The sequence below is a fragment of the Dunckerocampus dactyliophorus genome, chromosome 10, assembly GCF_027744805.1.
Source record: "Dunckerocampus dactyliophorus isolate RoL2022-P2 chromosome 10, RoL_Ddac_1.1, whole genome shotgun sequence".
In the NCBI taxonomy this organism is placed as follows: domain Eukaryota; kingdom Metazoa; phylum Chordata; class Actinopteri; order Syngnathiformes; family Syngnathidae; genus Dunckerocampus; species Dunckerocampus dactyliophorus.
This window is the reverse complement of record NC_072828.1, coordinates 29,530,783-29,548,005: the sequence shown is the minus strand read 5'-3', so window position 1 is coordinate 29,548,005 and position 17,223 is coordinate 29,530,783. Positions and strand designations below refer to the sequence as shown.

General features: G+C 42.0%; 1 long non-coding RNA gene across 1 annotated transcript in view; it reads left to right on the top strand.

Annotated features, from left to right (window-relative positions):
- Nucleotides 1-14,655, top strand: part of LOC129188823 (uncharacterized) — a 33,674-nt gene extending 19,019 nt beyond the window's left edge. Inside the window, exon 4 of the long non-coding RNA XR_008572702.1 lies at nt 14,470-14,655. This is a non-coding gene — a long non-coding RNA (uncharacterized LOC129188823). The remainder of the gene's footprint in view (nt 1-14,469) is intronic.
- The last annotated feature ends 2,568 nt before the right edge of the window (nt 14,656-17,223 follow it).

Here is a 17,223-nt window from a genome sequence, read left to right as displayed (position 1 = left end):
TTCTTTGGTCAAGGACCATCTGTTCAGGAGCCTTCGCTGCCTCACCTTATAATCTTGGGCTTTGAATCAGTCCTCCTCTCATTGGGGAGCTTTCAGCTCCTGGATGAGAGTGAAATTAATTGTGTGAAGCAGAGTGGAATTAATGGCTCGCAATGAAACCTGTTGCCAATGCTGGCTTAGCCCTTTGCCGATCCCCCTGATCCTGCTTGTTACAGGAGCTTGGCCATTGTAGACGGCGAGATGATTGTGTGGTTTCAGCCTCTTGTCTCGGTGTCTTTTGTTTTGGAGGGAGTGCCGGGATCTCCCCCTTTGTCTGTGCTCATGTTCCTTTCAGACAGTATCACAGCTGGCCCCTTTAATTCACTAAAGACACTGGGTGACCCTACCCCCCAGGAGGCTACTGTAAACACACCCACCCACAAATAACAATATTACAATATAAAAACTTATATCTTATTGGCAAAGTGCTTTTGAAGATTGGGCATCAAAGTAAAATGGACCAGATGAATTAATATTTATGTTTTTGTCTTTCCAAAGACTGCTTTAAACTGTTACAAAGAATAACATAATAACCTTTTGTCAAACAACCACATTTCAAAATGTTCATTTTATTTTTGTCGTTCGTGTTTATTTCTCATTCCATTTCATTCAACCCAACTTTAAACAAAAATGCTGATGTTTTCAAACACTACAAGTTGTTGTTCCTGGGACTCCCCGGCATGCGTTGTCTAGCCATCTGCCCACTCTAAAGATGCTGACTCATTGAGCGCCACAAATAGAACTACTATACGGTCAAACAATTACCCTAAACAGCTTGGTAATGGTTTTACGGTGTCTAGAATGACAGCCCGCAAAATAAAACTACAGGATCCCCACAAAAAACTTACATGGCTGTAAATATGTATTAACCACAAAATAGGCCTTGTGTGGGATCATTTAGGAGAGACAAAGACAGGCCTTCAGACAAAGAGCCAAGATGTGGTAAGAAAGAGGGAATACTACTTAGCTAATGAGTTGCTCCATAGAAATGTAAAGGGATGAGTTTTTAGGAATAACGGTAGCCCTGCTGGTCAAACCTGATTGACCTGGCTGTAAAATATGGACATTCACGATCCATTGTGTCTGCGTTTCATGTTAAGGCTTTTATCATTCCACGCAAAAAGTAAAATGTAAAGAACTTCTGATTATTACCAAGAAAAGCCTCTCTACCCACAAATAAAAGTATAGCATAAACAGTAGAGGCCTTGCCAAGTGAACTTAGGGTCCTTCACCGTCAAGGGCCATGTCAGAGAGTGCCTACTCTAGCGCATAAGAGTGGCCAGCCGTTCAAAGGAATTGACATAGAAACCCTTGTGTCCATTTAACATAATATAAGATGAATGACTTCAGTACATACAGATGAGCACTGGTCCTTCAAAGGATTCAGCGATGACATTCTGGTATTGTTTGTTTCAATTACAACCCAAGGGAACTGTACAAATACACTGAAAACACTGACATTGACTTTTACTACTCTACATTTAAATTGATTATTCGTTTCCTGGTATGCAACTCTCTCCAAATTACATTTTTTGAAACCAAATAAGATAAGAACACCGCCAACGGTGAGCATATGTTACCAGTAATGGTTTAAATGAACAGTTTGTACAAAAATATTTGTTACTATTACGAATTAAACTGCATAAAAATTGTCGGAAATTTTCCTTCAGCCCGTATGAAATAACTAGAGTTCTGTTTGTATTTACGTGCATGTCCGTGGTACGTACACACACACACACACACACACACACACACACACACACACAAAAGGCACATAATAGGCTATATATTCAATGATAGCTGACATTAGTAGATAAACTTAGCCAAAATCTAGGCAGCTGGAGGAACCTGCTGCACATATTCCCTATAACAGTTGATGAAATATATGTCTGTTAAAATCCCCTTTTCAAAGAATATAGCAAATTGTTTTCATACTGACTAAAAAGTCCACATTTTTGCTGAGCACTGTAAATTGGTATCTTAAACATATAAAGAAGGAGCAGTCAGAAATAGTGGAACTGATGCTGTAAACTTTTGAGTGAGCCCTTAATTGTCCCATCTAAATGGCTGAATTAGGGGGATATCAGTGTTTTTGTGTTGAGAAGATGGGGACTTGGAGATTATACTACCGATTGAAATGTAAAATAGCTATTGCAATTACCCATAACCTTAGCGCGAACCTTGCCTGAAACAATACACCTTAGTTTCAAAGGCTGAGAGGCAAACACAAGCTAGAAAATGGGAAAGCATCATGAAAGGTTCAAGAAAGGAATACGGTCAGCTACAAAGCGTTTCACAACTCAATACATTTTAAAAGTATTTGTTGGAAAAATAAATTGTTGGAGGTTCTAAGTGGTTTACGAAGTAACACATTGCAAAAGTAACGTGATAAACACATTAAGTAAGCAAGGCATCACTGTTGTGCCTCAGTAACATGAGTTACCATATGCACTTTTGGGGCTGTCCACACAGGAACGTTCTTAGGTTGAAACGGCAAAGTATTTTGTCCTTTCAGCCTTTCATCCACATGGAAACATTGTTATAGATGCCCTGAAACAATATCTTTTTTTAAAACAGCTTCCAGAGTGGAAAAATCTGGCAACGTTTCTGTGTCGTTTTTGTGTAGACAAGCAAACCACTACTTTCTGAAGATGATCACATCACCGGCCCCTCACCGTCACGTGACCAGAAGTGGTCACTGCCGACAAGCCAATATAATATCTGAATATTTTGACTGACATGACTCAAAATGTTGGGAGCAAGAGTACCACAAGCTATCCAGCATGCCTTGCGGCGGGACTATATGGGTGTTTTTTAGGCATGGGTATTGTGTGTAGATATTTGATTGTATGCCCACATGGTGCAGTAGTTAGGTTACTTTGTGCGTTGTGTGTGTTGACGTTTTGTGTTGTTTGGATTGCTTTTTTCTACAAGCGACAAATTGCATCTGAATATTTCGGCAACTCAAGTGTGCCACAATAGCACTGCAAGTCATGCTGTCAGGTACAGTTTCCACGGTAAAGGTTTAAAAAAAGGAATTTGGAAATGCCCTGTGGGCCGGGTTTAGACGCTTGTCGGGCCTGCGGGCCGCAGTTTGCCCGCCCCTGGTCAAGGGCCTAACTGATTGCTCGATTCATCGAAAGAACCATTATACTGTAGTAATTGCACGGTTGTAGTGCTTTCTGTGATTCGAAAACATATACAGTAACTAAGACTTTGATTTGGAATACAGCTTTTCAGGTATTTCATTGGTAAAGTTTATTTGTTTTGCTCCATGCAAGTACCTTTTGTGATGATTTGCGAACACTTTTGGAACGGTGGTATCAGCTGTCAGCTGATTATTTCAGCCCACCACACAATGTTCCTGCCATTTCTTAGGGTTGTGAAAGGCCTCGGACAGAGCTTAGTAGATATTTGCATGTTAATGTCTGCATTTCAGTCTTCCATGGAGAACAGATATAGGATCAATGTAATTCCTACCTTTTTTGTTCCTGGTTTCAGTGTCCCTTTTCATGGAGGTCTTTTGACTGTTGTAAATGCAACATGCACAGTTTCAGCCTGTGCTGGGCACATCAGAGAATACCTCCCTGATTTCCACAGATGGGTAGGTTTCTCTCTGTCTTCTGATGTTTGTCGCTGCCCTCTTAATTCCAGCCTTTAATAACGCAGTGATTAGAGGTCACACAGACTGCAGCTTGCCCTAAACCCACTTGAGAACGACCCCCAAACCCTCTTCCAATCTGCTACACCGGCAGCCCCCGTACGAGGGGAAGGATACGGGACCTGAGCCTGCGCTGCTCCTGGGGATGTTTGCCATCTTCATCTTCTTCGTCAACACACCTCTTTCTCCGCCACTCTGCCCCTCACAATAAGAGGCAGATCTCTTTTGTCTAAGATGTGTTCAGATGGAGAGGACAAACTCTGTCCTACATGGATTGCGGTTGGAAGATGTCAAAGGGAGTTGTTTACCCTGGATTGGTTGTTGCCATTTGTGCTTTAAATGTTGACTGTGCGCGTCTCAATTCTGCTCCTTAGTTTGGATGGGCTTACGAACAAGTCAGAAGATGAGCTTCAATAATGATGTGGTTCCCGTGTATCAACTGTCAGCTTTTCAGCCTGTTGATCAGTTTGTGGCAGATCTCTTGAAAATTTGAAAAACTGAGTTAGCACATCGACCAAAAATGACTGCTCCATATCGTGTACAGTGTCTCAGAGGTCATCTCAAAGGACAATACTACAAACATGAAACTTGGGTTTAAGTTACAGTAGTCATTGTACGGTTTGTAAAGCAGGATAGATTTACTATACACAGAAATTATTGTCTAAATAGCGGGCAACACAAACAAAATTAACAAAAGCTAATTGAATGAGTGATTAACAACCAATCCTGCAGGTGGAAAACACATTAAGATCTCTTCAGTGCAGTCACACCACACACTTGCTTTTGCATACGGAATAACACAACATTTTCACATTTCACACAACATCACCTGACCAACATGACATGACAAGCAGAGGCTTGTGTGCCGTAAAGATGATGAGTCCAGTCCTGTGACTGTCCCCTGGTGATATTTCAGTGTATGGTTTAGTTTAGGAGGGAGCCAAAGGCAATAGCTTCTGCTCATGTGGCGTTGTGCTGTGGGGAAGGCTGTTGGAGTATTGTCACTGGGTCCCCGTAAAATTGTTGGCAACCTCATGGTATGCATTTTAGAATCTCTTTGTAACGTCACAGTCTTGGTCATGTGATTTTCAGAGGGCGTCCTTTTGGTCCTAGGACAAAGATGCCTTTAGTTCAGACCGGAGAACCAAACTCAGAGTATTAGCATATATTAAGCTGCTTTCACATTAGCACTTTAATCAAACTCTAGTTCATTTTTTCCCCCTTGATGGTTAAGCGTGAAACACAGTAAGTGGCCCGGCTGAGGACCAAATCAACCAGTCTGAGTCCACCTGTTCTTGGTTCTAAACAAACTGGGCAGGGTTTAGTGTTGGAGTGAATGGGAATCTGACCTGAATCTGATCCAGCTGGCAGAAAACTGAACTAATCAGGTTTGACCCGACGCAACTTTTTCACCTCTGATATGATACTGGTATGGCAGCCTTGAATATCGGCCGATACGAACACATTGAGCCGATGTCAACACGAATCATACATACATTTCTGACTTATTTTGTAGTGTGGATTGTTAGAAAAGGCTTGAACAAGTGATATAACTCAAACGGCTTGTTTCACATTATCAACATGTCAATTCTGCTCCATGTTCTGTTCATTAGGGTTGCCTTATATACGCACGCAACACACGCACACACCCATAGCACTTTATTTATTTATTTATTTGTATTATTTATCTGTATTAATGTCTCTTCTGTTGTTGCTGCTTAATTTATTGGTACATAAGCCCCCCCCCCTGCAAGACATTTATAAATCTAGAGTACTACGCAGAACAAACAACCTCATGAAGGACAGCACACATCCACAACACTCATTATTCACACTCCTACCGTCAGGCAGACGCTACAGGAGTTTGAAGTCCAGGACCACAAGGCTGGCAAACAGCTTTTACCCACTTCTTGTGTTTTCTTTCTTTTCTTGGGAGAATGAACAGAATAAGAATTTCATTGCATAGTATAACTGCCTGTTTTACTATGCATATGACAATAAAAGTCTTGAATCTTGAATCTTACTCACTTGTTTGTGCAGGAAAGAGAAGAGAAGGGAAACTAAGAGAAGACCGTAATGTTGTGTGGTTTGTTGTGATGCATTTTGAAATTTTGATTAATTTGGATTTTCCAAAGTGCGAGAAGAAGGCAAAACAGTGGAAAAACGGACCGAGTTTACAAACCCGTCAGTCTGATTTGGACCAGAGAAAGTGAAGTATAGGCGTGCACACACCCATATATTAGTATAAGCTAAGGCTACGTCATTATACAAGCTATTTAAGGCAGCTGCATTGTAGCATTTATTGGACATCAGCAGATGAGTCAACATTGTTGTACAAGAGACAGTCGCCATGATGGGACATGATGAAAGTGTGGTATCTTGCATCTCGTTGGCTCATGCCATGCACTTAATTCTGGCTTTGTCTGAGACCATGGATGAGAACAAAACAATGTGATGTGGTAAATGTGTGTGTGTAAAACAGCAAATCTCTCACTATGATTGTTGTGATTACTGATTCTGATTATGTATTTTTATTTCTGATATCAAAGCTACTTGTTTGACAAATACATGCTATTTGTCAGTGAACCATGGCAATTTTTTTCATGTATGAGCAGTTCTTTCATTTTCTTTCAGCCCCGTCCGACGTATTTAAACTTTATGAGAGGATAATTTATTGTCGAGCCAATAAGCGACTTGCAGATATAGCTCGATGCTCTTAAATGTGTTCTATTTCTGTTTGCCCACAGTGGGGAAATAAAATTGATCAAGAGCTGCTGCTCATTGTGATTATGGTTGCTCGTAAAGCAGATAAGTCTGTCTCCAAGGTGCGAGCAATCCATTCCACTGATGTGTAATGGCTGTTAAATATCTGTATTCACAAGTAGATTACTGTGTAAATGGGTTATTACCAAAAGAAGATCACATCTCCTCTCCAAACCACCATTAACACCTCCTTTTCACCATCATCCATCTCTTTATTCTCTTGTTATTCTGTGCAATGAGAGTGTGGTCATATCGCAAGGGTGGAGGGAACGGTGCCATTTCTCAGCCGACTTTGCCCCGGCTGTCTTCTAATGATGACATCACTGGAGTCAGACCAGCGGAATACACACAGACGCACACAAATCTTTTGTCGCCTCGCCTCAGGCGGCATGTCTGCCAGGCTGCACAGGTGACTCACCGTGGCCTCGGAGGAGTGGCTCATCACAGGAGTCGGCAAGAGTCTGGTTGCCAGTGGCGTCAGTGTGTGCGTTTATGAGCGTAAGTACAGCTGAGAGTGTTGCTGAAATGGGCTATGATTTACCCAGTGACCCCCTGGAGTACGCCTCTCTTATGAACTCATCTGTGACTCAACTAATAGCCAAACCTGCCACTGATTTAGCCGTGACCTCATCACCCGACAGCACCACTGCAGCTTTATGGAGGTCACCGTCTGCATCACGCCGCTGGGGATAAGTCAGTGTGTACATAACGTCTTCTTTAGTCGGTTTCTCACCTCATCTGTGCAGGATCAGGTTCAGACATTGTCCAGTCAGTTAGTAAGGTTGCACCAAATGCACCTTTGATGTCTCAGACGCTGTTTTTCTCTCTGGAAAATCTATTGGCTTTTGGCAACGTCTACTGTTGGAGTGCAGGAGGCACGGCGCTTACACGGCACTTACACGGCACTTAATGTCAGAATTATTATTTTTTTAGTCCAGTTAGAAATCTTCCTAGCTGTCTTTGAGAGTGACTCTTTGCATTCTATAGGTATTGTATTATTTATGTTCTGACTAATTGAGGCATTTGCATTCAGGTCTTCTGTGTCTGACTTAGGTGTGTAACAGTACGCCATAATCACAATTCAGTACGTACAGTAAGTCCTCGTTTATCGCAGTTAATTGGTTCCATACCCAACCGTGATAAATGAATTTCCGCGCAGTCGGATTTCTTACTTTTCTTACTAAACCTGTTTACATCCTTCTAAATGTGATTTTTAACTTTTTTAGAGCCCTTTAGGCATGAAATAACACCCCTATAGTCACCTTTACATTCATATTACCCAATATAGTAGACATAATAAGTAGGGGTACATGATAGTCATGGGACCGATAATTATTAGGCCGAATTGAGGAATTATGACGTCATACCAATAAATCTGATAAGATTGGAATTTCAACACATCAAACCTCATCAGCCACCTGAAACGCCAGCATCGCTACAACACCTGGGGCCCGGACCTTTTTTCTATCGCCACAGCATTTGAAAAGTACAAAAACTTTTTCCAGAGACAATCTGACAGCTCAAGCGATCTGTGATTTCGTCATGGAAATTATGGCGCAGGACGACCAGCCCATTACCATCATTGAAGATACGGGCTTTTGTCGGCTAATAAACCCCTTATAGCCACTTTCTGTACTTCTGAGCTGACACTAGTTTTACATTTTGTTAATAGTTGAGATGTCATCATATTTGATTAGTACCAATCCACAGGTACGGTTTTCTCAAATCCAGCTTTATTTGTGTCGTTCTGGTTTCAGATGTGCACAAACTACAGTTAAATCTGAAAAAAAAAAGTTATCAGTATCGGTCTTGAGAAGCAAAACGTTATTGTTGTTGACTTGGAAAAAAAAAAGAGAAAATAAGTCATATAAGACATAAATAACACTCGTGCTTTTCTGTGTTGCTGTAAATGTGTTCCTTAGGGGAGCAGAGTGAGTGGCGGACAGGAAGTGATATCGGGGTTTCAGATTTGAGTTTCAGCTTGGCGTGGGTTACGGCCGCAACAGTAGCCCGCGCTTTTTTTTTGGGATTATTGTGCCTGTTGCAAGTTACAGTCATCCCTCACCATAATGGGGTTCGATTATCACTCCCTGCAGTGCAGAGTGGAAAAAAAAAGGTCCCATTCCTTGTGGAATGGTAAGTTTACTTTGTCCTTCTTCACCACTCCGTTTGAAACCCTTTCTTAAGTTTAGAAAAAATAAATTTGAGGTTAACTGGTTAGCTCGCTAGCTAACGGCTGTCTAGCGACTCGGTGTAAACAATGAATAATAGGAGTGTAAAGGTAACTGTAGGGGTGTTATTTCTTGTCTACAGGGCTCTAATAATGTTAAAAATTGTATTTAGAAAGTCAAAAAGGTTTTCTGTGCTCTAACTACAAAAATATATCATTTATTAACATTGAATCCTAGCAGAAATTCATTTATCGTGGTCGGGTCTGAAACCAATGAACCGCTATAAACGAGGGGCGATTGTAATTCAAACCTGACATTAAAGGCTGTTGTTCCTTCAATCAGGCCGTATTCAACAATGAAACCGCATCTTCATATTTTTTTGAAGAAGCCGCAATATTTGAACTGCAAAGTGGCGAGGGATGGCTGGACTTCGATTTTGAGGCCATGGTGGGTTAATTTTTGTCACGGTAAGAGAACAAAATGCAAAACATGAAACTGCTAAGCCTTTGTATAAACGGCTTTAATGATATTTCAAATGAAACATAGACAAACCTGAAAACTGCACGCAGGTCATTCTCTAACAAGTAAAATCCGCAAATTTCTCTACAACCAAAAGCACGGAACATTCCTAATGAGTGTTTTACAGCCATCTTGGATAAGGCATTGCAACGTCTCCAGCGCCAAGTGATTGGCGTTTGATTGTTTCAAGAATAGCACTGATCTTACACTTAATTGCAGCACACAGAAGTATATTTTATGGCGACATATCAACACAATTTGAGAATAATGTGGTCGGTTAGGAGCAAAGCTCTGCTTTATCGTCCTGTGTGGGTGAACCTGCCCGCCTGCTGTTGGATGATGTTTATAGTCCTTATCAGGCTCCACAGCAGTCATGCGTTCACGCACACACACACACACACACACACACACACACTCTGTCTAAACATACAATCTTCTGCCCTCTTGATTACTTTAGTGGGAGAAACTGCACACAAACCAAACAAACATGCACAGACACACACTCATGCTTAAGCACAGATCCTGTGGCCTTGCAGTCTTTTCCCACACTGATAGCGATCTGGAGTATGCCATAAAGCGCAGTCTTGGATCACAGGGCACAACAGAGGCCCTTCTCTTGTCTCTCAGCCCACTTAGATCGCTCACGGCTTGCACGGCTGATAAGACGAGCGCGGTGCCTTTCTTAACCCCAGCGACCACCTCCTCCTTCCTCATCCACTCCTGTTGCCTTCTTTAGTAATTATTACACATGCCCACTAAAGCGGCATTGAGACACTACCTTTTGCAAAATCACACTAGTTTGACATAGCATCAACTTTCTGCAGTATGAAATTGGACGACAACAGCCATAAGTCTCACGTCTCCTTGACCACATTGTCATATAGGCAATATGACCTCAGTTTAAAGGAAACGATCAGTTTGCTAAGCTCCCCATGGCCACGCACCTCACCTGCCTCCCCCACGTAGATAAGTCAAAATATCTTAGCTGTTTCTATGATGTCATGATTTAACGTCCCATTAATAGGGAGCAGGGGAAGCTGAGATAGTTTAAGCTGTACTCCGCAGAATATTTACTGATGTTTGGGCATGTCCAGTCTTTTGCCACGAGTAAGTCATCTGCCCTCTTTTGAACCGCACTGGGCCATAAAGCGAGGGCTCCTCAACAGGACCATTAAGTGGGCTTTAATGGCGCTAATAAGCTTCACTCTTGATAGATGATTGCTTGCTACTTTAAAATATGCAATGTAAAAAGAGAAAAAATGTACAAGAAGAAGGTTTAAATAGTTGCAAAATGTAGTAAAAACCCCTAGCAGTAATGGAAAAAAAAGCTGTAATTTTATGAGAATAAACTCAAAACATTAAAAGGAAAAAGATGTAACAATGAAAAAGTTGTAATTTTACCAGAATAAACTCATAATATTATGAGGGCAAAATGCCATGTTAGTAGCACTAGCAGAGTTGAAATTTTACACAATCTCACAAAATATAATTGTGACTAATAAACAAAAGTTTGCAAAAACACCCAACAACAAAGTTAGAAAAATAAATATTGACAACTTTCAAAAAAACAGTGCTGAAGAACAGCCAGCAGTAGGCAGCAGAACTTGGACTGCGCCCATATACTGGAGTGCAGTCAGGCTATGGCTGATACTTCACTTCCAAACACTCTTTTAAGCTTAGGTCACAACCGGATGTACGATTTTTTTGGCGTTCCCCAAATTGCTGCGTTAGGAGTTAGGTTAGGTTTGTTCGTGGAGAACATAGTTGTGGTCCATGAAGGAGTCGCGCATAGACGACTTACAAAATATCTGGCCGAACAGAACACTCCAATTTCTTTGGAGGATAAAGCTACATTTTGAAGTGTTAAGATGGTCTGTCTCTCTTCCATTGTTAATTCCCTTTTTTCTTGCCATTTTTAGAGCAACAAATAGCTTTCCCCAGTACAATGCTGTTCAACTGATGTTGACGAGGGTATAGTACCACAGCGTGTTCCGAACACTGTTTTTATGCAGACAGAGGAGGTAATAAGTATTTGGAACACCTGTAGGAATTAGTGTCACCAACTGCCAAGGCTTGATCAACCTCCATTTCTGCAGAACAGCTTTAAATTGTTGACCCATTTTGTGGTCCCTAAAATAGGCCTGCTGAAATTCATTCATTCATTCTGAAATACACATCAGTTTTGCGTAACCGTAACTTTTATTTAACCTCCTCTAAAATGTATGAAATGCACAAAGACGTACGAAGTGTGTAAGTTTGCCTTGCGACCTGAAAAAAAAAAAATTAAGCGCCAGTAGAGACATCTTCAGCCGGTCTGCGGCCAGTCTACGGCTCGAAAATCAGCATGTCACGCGCGCCTTGCATGTATGTATGTATAGTACTTTATTAATCCCACAGCAGGGAAATTCACTTGTTACAGCAGCAAGCAAGATACGCAAGTAAAGAATACATAGTGACGCATGGTTCAAGTGGTGCAGGTGTTGTAGAGCCTGACAGTGGTCGGTATGAAGGACCTGCGGAACCTCTCCTTCTTACACCGTGGGTGTAACAGTCTGCTGCTGAAGGAGCTGCTAAGGGAACCCACAGTGTCATGTAGCGGGTAAGAGGTGTTGTCCATGATGGATGTCAGCTTAGCCAACATCCTTCTCTCCCCCACTTCCTCCACGGAGTCCAAAGGACCGTCCAGGATGGAGCTCGCTCTCCTGATCAGTCTATTGATCCTGCTCCTGTCCCTGTCCGTGCTGCCTCCTCTCCAGCAGCCCACAGCATAGAAGATGGCTGAGGCCACCACGGAGTCATAAAAGGTCCGTAAGAGAGTCCTGCACACACCCAAGGACCTCAGTCTCCTCAGCAGGTGGAGGCGACTCTGGCCCTTCTTGTAGAGGGCGTGGGTGTTGACGGACCAGTCCAGTTTGTTGTTAAGGTGAACACCCAGGAATTTGTAGCTGTCTATCAACTCTATGTCCGCTCCCTGGATGTTCACCGGTGTAAAGTGAGAAGTTTTCCTCTGGAAGTTAATGATCATCTCCTTTGTCTTGCTGGTGTTGAGTTGTAGCTGGTTAAGCTCACTCTAGCTGACAAAGTCCCTGATGACCATCCTGTATTCCAGATCATTCCCCTCTGAAACACAACCAACAATGGCTTTGTCGTCAGAGAACAAGGCAAGTTTATTTCTCGAGCACAATTCATACACAAGGTAATTCAAAGTGCTTTACAGAAAAGAAGGGTAAAATCACTTCATAAAATCATTCCATAAAAACATCTAATCATTCTAAAATCATTACATAAAGTTCAATAAATCATTCCATAAAACAAAAATGATTGAGAATGCAAATAAACTACTTTCAGTTATCGTATGCATAGTTGAATAGCAGTGTTTTCAGCTTGGGTTGGAACATTGTCAAAGTTGAGGATTGTCGCACATCTTCTGGAAGATTGTACCAGATTTCGGCAGCATAGAACTGAAAGGCAGCGTCTCCGTGTTTAGTCCTGACTGTGGGCACCCGCAAGAGACCACTCCTTGAGTTTCTCAGAGCTCGAGATGGTTTATGTGGCTCTAAGATGTCAGAGATGTACTTTGGCGCAAGACCATGAAAAGACTTGTACACAAGCAGAGCTGTTTTAAAGTCTATTCTCTGAGCAACAGGAAGGTGGTGCAGAGACCTGAGCATTGGACTAATACGGTCATATTTCCTGGTTCTAGTGAGCACTGGAGCAGCAGCATTCTGGATGTACTGCAGCTGTTTTACAGCTCGTTTAGAGAGCCCGGTGAGAAGGCCGTTACAGTAGTCTAGCCCGCTGGAGACAAATGCATGGATTAGTCTCTCTAAATCTGGCTTAGACACTATTCCCTTGATTTTGGCAATGTTTTTTAGGTGGTAAAAAGCTGATGATGATGTTGACTTAACGTGGCTGTTAAAGTTCAGATGAGTCCATTATTACCCCTAGATTTCTAACCTAAAGATTAGGTTTTAAAGAAAGAGTCTCAAGGTGACTGATAACTATTTCTCTTGTTTCTGAGGGCCAAAGACAATGATTTCAGTTTTGTCTGAGTTTAGCTGAAGAAAGTTGTTTTGCATCCACACACTTATCTGGTTGATGCAGTGACAGTAAATCTGCAGGACCATGTTCACCTGCTGTCAGTGACATGTAGATCCGAGTGAGGTCTGCATAGTTGTGGTAGGACACATCGCAGCTGCGTATTAGCTGGCCTAAAAGAAACATGTACAGATTGACCCCTGGGTCAACCGGCTGTGACCTAGGCTTTACAGAGACACGCACATGCACAAACACTTTTTTACACACACTTTTCACGCTTTTCTTGGTTCTGCCAACTTTTAACAGCGTGGAAGTATGACACGGCGGGTCTTTCAACCATCAAGTTTTATTCAGTATGTGGCCCTTGCTGGAAAAAGTCTGGACACCCCTGTAGTAAATGAACAACAGTAACACTCTAACACAAGGTCATTGAATGCTTACACTATCTCCTGCACATACTGGGGCTGCATTATCTCAGTGGCGTTAAGATCTGTCTCATTGAGCAAAGTGGCCTTGGAGTGGAGCCGCATTTATGGCAGTGTTACTCAACTTGTCTGTAAAAGAGGCCGCAGTATGAGGAGAAATAACTGTAAAGATGGAAGATCACACTAATAAAGTGGAGGATCATACGTAAAGGAAATGACCAGCCCCAGTCAGTGATGTTGATTGCCAGTCCCCCAGGTGACAATTTGCACACCCCACCCCTGCCATAACCTAACATGTCCAGTAGTTTTTAAGCACATATACATACATATATATATATATATATATATATGTATATATATATATATACACATAACATATACATGTTATGTACTGCAATATATATGTATGTTGGCTGTCAAATTATTAAGGATGTTAGTCGTTAATCGAATTTCAAATGAATTAATCATGATTAATCACCATTTGCAACTATGTTTGAAATATGCCCGTTTTTCCTATATTTTATGAACAAAATGATCAGTGAACAAACAGATGAATGACAGGACGCAATTACATAGAGGCTATGTTTGCATGTACTGAAAATTTAAATTTAAATCAAGCTAAAAGATAAATATTATGAGCCATTAAGAGTTGCGTTCAAAGACACCAAGTGATTTAAGTTGAAGTGTACGTATTTTCTGGGATTTCGTACTTAAATCCACCAAATTGCACTTCTGCAGTAAGAGCTACGTTAGTTAGTGACAAGAATATCCCCACGTATTGTTTTTCTTTGGCTTTCTGTTTATTTAGACCACACATACACGCATAATAACGTTTTTTTTTTGTCATTTTCAGAGTGTCCGTGAATGCACCTTCCGAGGAGGACTAGAGACGTGTTTGGGGGTGGAGATACATACAGTACATGGTGTTGGAATTGCTCTGCTGTAAATGTGTTCAGGTCAGAATAAAGTTGTAAAGGAGCGTCAGACTCTGTGTGAGTATGTGGGGACACTACACTACGCTTCCGTCTGCTGTCATAACAGAGAGGCGTGGCTTGGCCTGATGCGCATGCGTTAATGACGCTAACGTAATTCATTAAATACATTTTTTACATCCGTCTGACAATATATATTCAATTGGATATGAAATGCAAATTCTGATTATGTGGTATGATGTGAGATAATATATGATTACAGTGTTCCTTCACTACATCGCAGTTCACCTTTTGCGGATTTGCTGTTTAGCGGATTTTTGAAAGTGCAATTTTGCTTTTTTTTTTTTTAAACAGCGTTTGAACGCGCATTGTGTTCTGCCTTGTGGTGTATTAGAGCGATCTATCAGTGCTCTGTTGTGTGTCTGTTATGATATTCACTAGTGCTACCAGTAGAGGGTGTTGAAGACGATCCATCACAGTTCACCTTTTGCGGACTCACATTTTTTTAGTGCAATTTTAGTGCTTTAAACATTATTTTTCAGCACTGTCACAGGCTCTGGCTCTTTAAGAAGAACTGCATTGTGGGAAGTTGACCTGTTGAAGACGTGTGCAGCTCCACCTCGCCTCAGTGTGTTGCTTGTGTGCCTGTCTGAACATATTAGGAACCCACAGCAGACAATAGCCAGTTAAATACAGAGCTACAGCAGTCCTTATTGGTTAAGGGAGAACCCGCCCATTGTGTTCTGCATCCCGATTGGCTGTAGACCATTGTCAATCAATCTCCTCGTCCCGTCGCTAGCTAACTGCGTGAGCTGCTTACTAACCGCCAATAAACAATGGAAGAAGAAGAAGAAGCTAACCGGCTAAATTAATCTTGGGTTCAAGGAGGAGGACGACTGCAGGAGCAATATGTTTTAACAAGGATACAAAAACGCCACAGCCATACGGACTATTGTGTCCAATCTAGCATGTTGATTGTTAAAATTAAACGAAATTTGAACTTTGAGAGTTTTTAAAATGTGAGAAAATATGAAGTCCTGTCTGAGAAAAGTGTATAAAGTGCATTGTGAGGGCTTTTACAGCCTTAAAACATACATATAAAGAAATAAAGTTGACTACATTGCAGATTTGAATATTTGTATTTACAGTATACAGTATATTAAATATTGTATTTAAATTTAATTATTTAATTGCCGTTAATTATTAATTAAATTAGTTGAATTTGCAGCATAATGTATGTCCAGACTTTAGCGACACCCTGTATTTTTTCCTCTCTTTAAAACAACCTCCCACGTTGCCCCACTGCAGCCAGTCAGTTGTAAAGAGTGTGTGTGTTGGGGGGGAATCCCAGTACCAGTCACAGAGGCAGATACAGGACTGTGGGAAGCAGAACGAGGTGCTGGCTGCGTTACAAGATTTAACCCAAGAGGGTGACGTCCAAACCTAAATGAGACTCAGACTATATACTGTGTGTGTGTGTGTGTGTGTGTGAGTGGGGGGGGGTGTAGACCCCTTGACCACTCCCCTCCATCACTGTTTCAGTGAAATCGCACCTTGGCCTTTGCATTGTCACGTTTGGGTGGTATGGCTGCATATCTGTGGGGGTATCTGGCTGGCGCTGTACGTGGATGTGGTGGCAGGCGATTTGTAGAAGCTGTGGATCTGCTCTTGGCGCCTGGCTCTCACTGGGGACAGCTGCGTGTGTGATTGAGTGGTTACGCTCTCACAGAAAGCAAGGAAGCATCTTTCATCAAGTCTAAATGTTTTTGTTTCCACCATTTCATTTGATTTAGAGGTGGTCCTCCTGTCTACGTACGAGTTCCGTTCCTACGACGGCGTTATAAGTGGAGTTATAGTGTACAACGTGTGATTGGTGAGACTATTGTTGGCAAACGAACACATGTTCCAGGAATGTCATTCTTTTACCGCTAAGAAGAGGCAGAAACTGGCGAGCACTGGCCGGGTCAACGAGGCGAGTGGGGACAGATCCCACAGGGGCGGATACATCGCAAGCAAGCTGGAATTTGAGCAGAGGTCAGTTTTGCTTTGGATGCTGTGGACGTCTCCGATGAGACACAGCAGACATAGTTGTCCTCCAGCTGGAAGGCAGATGGCGAGAGCGGCTTATGTCATCGCTGCAGTTAGAGAGCGGGAGAAAGTGAACATGTCTCTGCAGACATGTTTTATGACATGTGTGGGTAGGCAGGCAGCAGCGTGGCAGGTGTACGCCTATTTTGAGTCCGCGCAGTGTCGCATTGGGGGCGGAGAGGGGGGCTGAAACGGTCCTCATTAGAATGTGCAGACAGACGTACTGCAACTATTTGAATACATGCATAAAATAAAAAGCTGGCTTTGTTGATGTCGTAAACAGAATACAGTATCAACATGAAACGTGCACCGATTGCCGGTGTAATATGAAGACATCACTGAGGCCAAGTGCTGCAGGCTGTCACTTTTGGGTGTGTGTGGACTTTTCCAAATGTGTCACAACATCACACATAATAGCAGCATGCAGCGAACGTGGCTATTTTTTTGTAAGATAACTTTGTTTGAATTGTGTCCTTAGTTTCACGTGCAAACACTACAAGTGACTGAAAAACCTTTGCTTTATCTTTATGTTCAAGTGTGATACTCAGCAGCACATGTGCCTTTTCCAGAAAGTGACTTTCCCCAGG